This window comes from Octopus bimaculoides, chromosome 4 (genome assembly GCF_001194135.2).
Source record: "Octopus bimaculoides isolate UCB-OBI-ISO-001 chromosome 4, ASM119413v2, whole genome shotgun sequence".
NCBI lineage: Eukaryota > Metazoa > Mollusca > Cephalopoda > Octopoda > Octopodidae > Octopus > Octopus bimaculoides.
The window spans coordinates 92,911,954-92,920,548 of record NC_068984.1 but is presented as its reverse complement, the minus strand read 5'-3'; the positions used below and the strand labels follow the sequence as shown (position 1 = coordinate 92,920,548).

Below are 8,595 nucleotides of genomic sequence, written 5' to 3'. Positions count from 1 at the left end.
ATACATATACATACACACACAAACACACACGCATATATTTATATGCATACATATACATATATATATATATATATATATATACATATACATATATATATACAAATATGGACATACATATACATATATATACACACATATATACATACATATATATACACATATATACATACATATATATACATATATATGCATATATATACCTGCATATATATACATAAATATACATACATATATATACATATATATATACACATACAAATATACATACATAAATATATATATTTACATATACATACATACACACACACACACACACTCACACACATTCTCAGTTTTATATATATAGATGCCTTTCAAATGGTATAGATTAAGATATTTTGAAAATTTATGATTTTTTTTACTCCCACCACCCCAGGTCAGACCGATTTGGGCCTTTTTTTTTTCATTACATACTTAAAAAACATGGAACATTTTCGGTTAAAAAAAATTTTTGACTTTTCAGAGGAATAAGTGTATGATTTAAGGGAGATTTGGCTGTTGTTTCTAGCACATCACAAGATCACCCTCCTTGTTCTTTTCTTAGTCAAATACGTATCTATATTTTTCAATATTTTCCCCAATAAACACATTTATGTTATATAAAAAAAGAAAAATGTGAAAATTTATGATTTTTTTTAGCCACACTCCCTGCCCCCAATTGTTTCTGTCTATATAATTTTAAAATATTGGCGAGCCAGAGAAGATTGTTGCTGGGATTTATCCAGAATGATTTGAAATAAGTGGTATGTAAAAGATGATTTATTTTGATAGCATAATTTTCTGTTAGAAAATGTTTTTTTCTTATACACACACATACACAGCCTCGCTTAGTTGGGGTGCGATTAAAAATTTAAATTACCATTTTTTTCTTTGCTTATATCCCAGCAATGGACTACGCATGTTACTTTGGCATCATCATTCCATAAAATGTGTTTATGGGGAGAAAAATATCAAAAAGCATCAAGAGATGTGAAAAGATGCCTCCCATCATTCTGAAAACTGTGCTGACAAAAAAAAATGGGAAAAAATCCCCATCAAAACAGAGAAATTCCAATTTATGTAGGTCGTCAGATCCGAAACTCCGTTTTCCAGAAACTCCACTCTCCCCACCCCTTCCAAAACTTTCTGCCTACAAATCGTAATCTACATCGTTTGAAAGATATTTGTATAAAATTCCATTAAAAAATACCCATTTTTCTGAAAGTTATGAGGGGGAAAATGTCAGGTTGTGTGAATTTTCAGAAACTCCTCTCACAAATTCCTCAGAATATTTTTTTTTTCCGACAAATCTTTACAAACACTCGATCTACAGGATCTAATCGATTTGTTGAAAGTTTCGTTAAAAAGTATCCATTTTTCTGGAAGTTATGAGGCAACAAAGTTGGGTGGGGTATACATCTGTAGTTATGCTCCTTTCTTAAATCACTGTGGATAAATCTCAGCAATGACCTTCTCAGGATCTCCAATATTTAAATTATAAACAAACAATGGAGGAGGAGGAGTGGGGTTGAAAAAAATTGTGCATTTTCAAATCTTGTTTTAATAGCATAAAACATTCGTCAAAATCGATCCTGAGAGATCTAACTAAATCCGTCTGAAGTGGGGATAAGGTGAAAAATTCTGTTTGATAAAATGCTCCCCCTCTCTATCATTCCAAAGGCCATGGTGAAAAACGAAAATTCCAACCTATGTGAACATGTTGATCTGAAACTCTTCCAAACATAATGATAATAATAGTACATTTGATTGCATAAACACTGAAAAAGAGTTTTAACTAAATACTGCAAAGCAATACTGCAATTAGTCATCCTCTTAATGATGGTTTAGATTTCTTCTAACAGGTGGTATACCAGAAAAAGTATAATCAATTAAATCCAACCAATAGTCAATTAAAACTTGTGTTATAACACAGAAAGGAAGAAAATCAGAGTTGTTAGGTGATATTTTAATTTGGAATGTAAAGGAATGTAATTAAACACTGCAAGGTATATTCTGCCTAGCGATATTCTGATTCTACCAACCCGTCACCTTGCTCTAACAATAGTCATAATAATATAGTTGTACTTACCTGAATTTCGTGTTAGTTTTTTTTTTTTTTGTAAACACGTCGTTTATGAATGTGAAAATAAACCAACTCTAGTTGTTCATATCAATCAGAATAAATGAAGTTAAATGGTTGACTCAATTTTCTTTCACATTTTGTGTTGCATCATAAAGTGCAATGGTCAGAATTAATTGTAGACTAAACGGTGAACACAACTTGTATCTGACGTTTTGGACTATGACTTACTATTGTTGTTTTACTGCACCTTTCAGTAAAGGAATCTGTGTGTGTTTGTGTGTGTGCGTGTGCAATATTCCAGAGTGACTAAAGGCCACTTTTCAATCTTTGTTTTTCTGTGCTGCCTTTTAATTGAATATTGTTCATGAGTTGACATTTACAGGATGTGGCTATCAAAACAAAAGGTGCATAAAATTCACAAATGGAATTCCTATCTTGATTTTGGTTCATGACCTGATGAATATATTGTTTTAAAAATCTCCTGTTTCACCTATATAATAAAGGGGCGGTGGCAGAATGAGTGAGATTTACTGTATTTTTGACTTACCTTACAAAAACTATATCAGCTAAGCAAATGACCTTCTCTAAATGCTTTAAAACACTTTGACATATTCAGAACACTATTTCAGAAAACTATCTCTGTTCTCTTTGAGCATAAAAAAGACAAATTTAACTGGGGCAAAATGAGTGAGACAAGATATGTAACTTTGCCTTTTCAATTCTCCAGAATTACGTTTGAAAAATGACTCATACACATCAATCCATCCAGAGACTGCAAAAGATCACAAAATGCAACAAAAATTGAAAATATCTTGGTCAAATCAAAGAGGATCATAGAAAAATGGCACATGATATGAAATTAAGGAAACTTGACTAAATCTAAAAGTTCAACATAAAGTATTCTCTATAGCTTCTTCATGACCTGCTGGAGTGACTTCCTTTGTGATATATTCGCACACCATGCCATTAAAGAAAAGAAATTATTGAAATTAGTCATTACTCATTTTGCCCCGATTCAGACATAATTTTTCTTAAAGTTGAAAATTTTCAGATTAGACGTTAGCGTGAGGTAAAAATTGACTTGGAATCCAACAGAGAAAAGAATATTGGTTGTTAAATACCAAAAATTATCAAGATATTTTATTACCAACCTCAATTACAATCAGGTCAAAGTTGAGGAAAAATTTCTTGGAAAGCGAAGTACTGGTTACCTATGTTCCAAACTCTGAACAACAACTATGCTAACCACAGATAATGCAATACTTGCAATGTAGTAGTTTCAAACAGATAGGAAGAAAACAAGAAATCAGACATTACCCATTTTGCCCCAGTTACCAATTTTGCCCACTCCCAATTTCTGAGGCAGCTAATAAAAATGAATATTGTCCCTTTTCTATATTCATTGAATGTGTCCTAAAAGAACAGTGTTAGATACTTAGTCTTAAATTATTATCGAGAAAAGATAAAACTTCAAACATCTTAAACTTCTGCAACAAAGGATGGTTAACAACTTGTTTTCGTAAAAATATTGAGATCCTGGTGAATTTATCTAATATCTCAATAAACTGTTCTGATTTCAATTATGATGTTTTTAAAACTAAATATCTAAGGTTTCCTGACGAGCTTGAATTGTGGTTTATAGATGTAAATAACAAGTGAAACTTGCAACCTAGTTGGATCTAAATCTAGTTCAAACATATGTAGGGATTTGAACCTCAACCCTGAAATTATCAGTTCATGATCATGAGTAAGTCACAATCAGATTATATGAGTCTCACATGAACAACCTAAAAATCAACCAATCAGACTGAAGTTATTCCATGAACATCATCTTGAACATTCTGGAGATTCATCTCCTTTTTCCTACTTAAGCAGTTTGGTACCTAAATCACAGCAGAATTATCTTGGTATTCAAGCAGAGCAGGTCTTTGCTATTGTGCAGCAAACTAAGAAAGCAGCTTAACAATTTATGGCAGACTCATGTCTCTTGTCTTTCACCTTCTAGATAGCAAAGGGCCAAGCAAATGCTGCAGAGTGATATTGGCATTCAAGCAGGACAGATCTTTACTCTTGCACAATAAACTAAGGGAAAAAAAAACAACTTAATTTGCAGTGGACTCATATCTTCCAGATAGCAAATGGCTGAGAAAATGCAGTTAAATTAATTCCTACAATGCCCAGACACTGCATATTATCCCATGCATAAGGAACACCGTGTGCTCACCACCATAGTGATAAATCTCAGAAAGATGCTATCCTTACCAGCCACATAGCCAGTATTTTGCTGACTAATAACTGATTTTACTTTGTCAGTAGTTGGTGGATTGTGGAGGCTTCTGGACAGTGCTGAAGGATCTACCTCTGCATCTATTGAGAAGATCAGAGAATTGCTGTTTCAATCATGTTGAGATCCCCATACTAGTGTAGAGCTTTTTTCCATCCTTAGAGTGAAGAGCAACAGTTGCTGCTTTTGATCCAAAGACATGTTTCATAAAATTGTAGAGCTCTTTGCTTTTCTTGCTGTCTGCTGCAGTTTGCATTTTGGCTCCAAGATTTCAACACCACCAGGTGTCCTGCATGGCATGTAGATTCTGCTGTGCATCACATTTTGATTCTTCCAAAAGGATTTCAAGAATATTTCCCACATGATCGACGGGATCTGGCCTATCATGACTTCACATGGAATAGGCTCCAGTGACTAATATCAACTTTTGATGTGTTTCCATTCTGAATCTCTCAATTGGTATAAAATCAACACATGCAATTGCCAGACTTGGAGAGCTTTGCCATATATCAGAGAAAACTGGCAGATGAAATGACAAATATACATGGGCAGCAGCTGAATTGAGCTAATATCATCATGATGAACTACCGATAGCAACACAAAGCTAACTTTCAACAGTAGCATACTTACTTAGATAAGATACCAGGTTTGACGTATGGCTATACCAACAGCTGCCTTTCTCCATTCCCTAAAATGTTTTCCATTTTCAGAAAAAATATATACCATTTCAATTTCTTCAAGTTGTCCATCATCAGACAATCTTGCTTCAGAGAGAGAAAGCAACATTGTCTAAATTGTATCAACTAAGTTCTTGAGAGATCAGGGAAGTACACTGCTTGGGGGATATTCCACTCAGATTGTCAACTGGAGTTCTAACATTCCAGCTTGAGATGTAAATTGTTGGTTTTGACTTGTTGATAGATTCCTCCGGATGTCTGGTAAGCAGTGCTACCCCGAAAAAGGGCTGCTCAGTCACCTTTGCAGCAACCAGATGTCATCACTGCCTCAGTTGATGAACAAGTTACTTTATATCTGCCAAAGACCACCAATGAGCATGTCAGGAGCTACATATTTCCAGTCCATCACACTTGTATGTCACCACTTTCCCATCACCATTGAACTTAAGAAAAAAGGAGCCAAACAGAGATGTCAAACTGTCAGCTATGCCCATGTGAATATTATAGTTAAGTACAGCTTGCAAAATACCACAATGACTCGCACAAGCAGCATCGAGAAAGTCCAACAAGAGCAAGATATCCAGCCCTGTGCAGACATGGGTTTTATGTATGTTTTCTTTTACCTAGGGGAATGCCTTGACAGAATCTCAGGGTCCCTCACTCTCAGAGGGCTTACTGCAACCCCAGGCATCAATCCAAGTATTTCTATGTTCCTGCACATATGTATACACATATATATACATATGCATTTAATAGAAATACATATCATCACAATCGTTGTCGTTGTCGTCATCAACAACATCATCATTTAATATCCATGTTCTATGCTAGCTGCGCAGTTTGACACTAAATTTCTTGTGTGGCCATAGCTTATATCAAGTACAGCATATGGAGTTTATACCTACCCCTTTTCGACATATTGAGTGAAGCTATTTCCATGAAGGTGCCAGAGTCCTGTCATCTTTCAAATTTACTAAAACCTTAGTCTTTGACAGATTAACCTTGAGGCCCCTCAATTTCAGGTTAGTTTCTATGGATGGAACTTCTTCTCTATTTCCCATATAGATTCAGCTATGAGGACTAGACCCTCGGCATATAGCTAAAACAGTTCCTAGTCCACTCTTATTCACCATGGTTCTCCAGACCATAACAGAGGACTTTAAAACTGGATACCTATGGGAACTACTGTACGCTGATGATCTTGTTCTATTTGTAAATTCTGAAGCAGAATTGGAGAAGTTCTGGGTTTGGAAGCAAAACCTGGAATTAAAATTAACTTAGTAAAGACTAAAGTTGTTGTTAGCAAGAAAGCAAATAAGACTCTCCTTCCATCAGGTAAATGGCCTTGCTCAGTATGTAGGAAAGGAATGGGACATAATTTCATTTGCAGTACCAAGTGTAAGCTATGGATGCATAAGAAATGCAATGGAATCATAGGAAAGAAAACAGACAAGGTCGCTTTCGTGTGTGGCGGATGCACTGGAACAATAAGCACTAAGGGTACGAGGGACTTAAACTCTCTCAAGTGCCCAGGAAGCTCTCTTGAAGTAGGAAATAGTTTCTGCTGTTTCATTGACCAAATTAGTAAAGGCAGTGGATGCTCTGAAAGTATTGTTTCTAGAATAAGAACAGGATGGAGGAAGTTCAGAGAGCTACTACCTTTGTAGGCAGCAAGAGGACACTCTCAGAGTGAAAGGCATATTGTATGATGCCTGTGTGAGAACAGCTGTATTACATGGTAGTGAGACATAGTCTATGACTGCAGAGGAATGCATCGACTGGAGAGGAATGAAGGTAGTATGATCCATTGGATTTACAACATCAGTGTGTATGACTGACAAAGTACAACTGTGTTGAGAGAAAAGTTAGGTATGAGAGGGATTAAATGTGGTATGCAGGAGAGGCAAGTGCATAGGTTTGGACATGTGATGCATATGTGTGAAGACAGCTGTATAAAGAAGTGCCTGTCACTGAAAGTGGATGGTACCTGTGGAAGAGGGAGACCCAGGAAGACATGGGATGGAGTGGTGAGAACTAGTTTTAAGATACTAGGGCTCATGAAGGAAATGACAATGGACCGACCGAGATGTTTGGCGATATGAGGTTCTAGAGAAGACCTGCCTACGTCTGCAAAACTGAGTGCTAGAAAAGTTATGTTCCACCCACGTGTAACAACAAAGTTTTCATACATCCTATCTCAAGAAACTGAACTACATCTCTAAACAGCATCTTTCTCTTCCTTGCATTTCCTTTTCATGAACTATGATTGTTTTCCAATCCCCTTTCCTGTCCTCACTGCCCTCTACCCAGGTTTTCACTAGTTACTGCAATCCCCACTCCCTGCTTGCACCTTCTTGGCAACACATGACCGTGTATATTACGACCTTCGTACCTCTCTTTTCTTTATCATCACATCTATTCTCCGATCATTGTTACTTGCGAATATACCCTGGCACATCACCATCTCTCTTTTACTCTCTCTTTTTCCTACTCCCTCTCTCTCTCTCTCTTTCCCTTGCTCTTCCCTCTGGTTGGGTAGCCATGTATCTCCTCTACAACAGCACACCTGTTTCTGCCCTCATTCTTGGTCACTCTCTCACTTTTTCTCTCTCTCTTTCTCTCAATCTCTCTATCCCTTTCACTGGGTAACCATGTACCTCCTCTATACCAAGACACCTATTTCTGCCTCCCTATTTCTCTGTCACACTCTAAATTTTCATCATTTGATACTGGATCACCACCTCCAATGCCTCCTTCCGTTATAGCAAGACACCTGTTTCTACCTCTCTGTCTCTTTGTCATACTCTAACCTTTCGCCCACTGACGCGAATTCTCCTACTCAAATACCCCTGCCCCTCTCATAATTCTTTGTCTTGTGAGTTACATGGTGACCCTGCCAGTGTTGGTGCCACGTAAAAAACACCCAGTCCACACTTAGAGTGGTTGGCATTTGGAAGGACATCCAGCTGTAGAAATCATGTCAAAACTAACTTGGCCTGTGCTAGTACCACATAAAAAGCACTGAATCCACTCTGCAGAGTGGTTGGTGTTAGGAAGGGCATCCAGTCATAAAAACCCTGCTAAAGTAGAGTAGTATAAGGTAATTTTTCTACCTGGCTGGCTTCTGTGAACTGTCCTACCTATGCATGCATGGAAGGTGGATGTTAAACGATGATGATGATGATGGCGACGTATATATATACAGATATATATGTATATATATATAGGCAAGTGTTTTTTACTCTTCTCTACTGTTTTTTGTTCTGTGTGTATCAAAAATATCGCTATCAATCTGGAGTAATAATTTGTAGTTTTGAAATCAGTAGTTCTTTGACTGCTATTTCTGAATTCTCAGTATGTTGGAGAAGCAGGTTACTGTCAATCCCTATATATTTATGATTATAAATTTTTTACCGAAGAAGGTTTTTTCATACTGAGCTACCCGGCAAAATTGTTGATTATTAATTTTATTACTAATTGACGATTCCCTGCCCTGCATATCTATATATATATATATATATATATGGTAAACA

General features: G+C 36.3%; 1 protein-coding gene across 4 annotated transcripts in view; it reads right to left on the bottom strand.

Annotated features, from left to right (window-relative positions):
- LOC106877781 (uncharacterized) overlaps nucleotides 1-8,595 on the bottom strand; it is a 234,168-nt gene that overhangs the window by 203,505 nt on the left and 22,068 nt on the right. For 2 of the 4 annotated variants that reach the window (XM_052967252.1, XM_052967255.1), the window contains exon 1: nucleotides 2,108-2,347. The exons of 1 other annotated variant lie outside the window; for it this stretch is intronic. The gene's annotated coding sequence lies outside the window, so the exon portion shown is untranslated. Of the gene's footprint in view, nucleotides 1-2,107; nucleotides 2,348-8,595 lie in introns of those variants that run through there. One more of the 4 variants, XM_052967254.1, reaches the window with a different exon arrangement.